The 1,167-nt window shown below is 39.1% G+C and overlaps 1 protein-coding gene across 1 annotated transcript in view; it reads left to right on the forward strand.

Annotated features, from left to right (window-relative positions):
- The window catches only part of IL15 (interleukin 15), a 13,006-nt gene that overhangs the window by 2,750 nt on the left and 9,089 nt on the right, over window positions 1–1,167 (forward strand). The window lies entirely within an intron of this gene.

Here is a 1,167-nt window from a genome sequence, read left to right on the forward strand (position 1 = left end):
AATTGTTTTAATGACATAAAAGTTGAATATGGAAATGTATAATCTTCACATTCTTCACCTGATTTGAATTAGAAAAAATAAAGTTTTCTTACTTATGAAATTTCCCCCCGCCCCCGTTTTTTTTTTTTTTCGAGACAGAGTCTTACTCTGTTGCTCTGGCTAGAGTTCTGTGGTGTCAGCCTAGCTCACAGCAACCTCAAACTCCTGGACTCAAACGATCCTCCTGCCTCAGCCTCCCAATTAGCTGGGACTACAGGTACATACCACCACACCCAGCTAATTTTTCTATTTTCAGTAAAAACGGGGTCTCACTCTTGCTCAGGCCAATCTCAAACTCTTGACCTCAAGTGATCCTCCTGCCTTGGCCTTCTAGAGTGCTAGGGTTACAGGCGTGAGCCACCACACCCAGCCTGAAATTTTCAAATGATGTTTCAATTAACAATGATTTCCTTCAAAGACTGGCAACATCTATTCAATGTCTGCAGAAGTAACTACTGCTGTTGTAAATTAGATTAACAATCAGTGGTTACATGAATCCATGTATTTGGTTGCTTCTACTTTTCACTAATATGGCTCTAGAATTTGTCTATTCAGGAACATAATGTAATAAGAAGACTTTGGCCTTTGTAATCAACAGCCTTGGTCTCAAATCCTGGCTGTCATATACTTGCTATGGGGCCAGGGCAGGTTATTGAAATGCTGCTAACCTTCCCCACAAAATTATTGTGAGGATTAAGTATGATGTATATATTAAGTAACTAATAGAGTGTCCATTGCATATATTAAGTAACTAATAGAGTGCCCATTAAAAAAATAGATGCTCAATGAATATTAATTTCCTCCCTTTCTTTCCCCCACTAGTGCACTTGTGTTTTTTAATGGACCACCCTCTATCCTGGATTGTGTTGTAGGAGGTATCGTGGATGGATGGCTGCTGGAAGCCCACTACCATAGCCAGCTCTTCTTCAATACTTAAGGACTTCCCCTGGCGTTGAGTAATGAGAATTTCGGTAAGAAAAAATAGATGAAAATAGCATCTTAAATGCTTTTCTTAAAGGGTCATTTGAATCTCAGATACTTCATAGTATGTTATGTGGTTATCCTCTAAAGATCTTGGGCTGTCACAGATGTCTGCCACATCTGGGGTGTTCATTTTTATTTTGAAAA

This window comes from Propithecus coquereli, unplaced genomic scaffold (genome assembly GCF_000956105.1).
Source record: "Propithecus coquereli isolate 6110/MARCELLA unplaced genomic scaffold, Pcoq_1.0 Scaffold185, whole genome shotgun sequence".
NCBI classification, from domain to species: domain Eukaryota; kingdom Metazoa; phylum Chordata; class Mammalia; order Primates; family Indriidae; genus Propithecus; species Propithecus coquereli.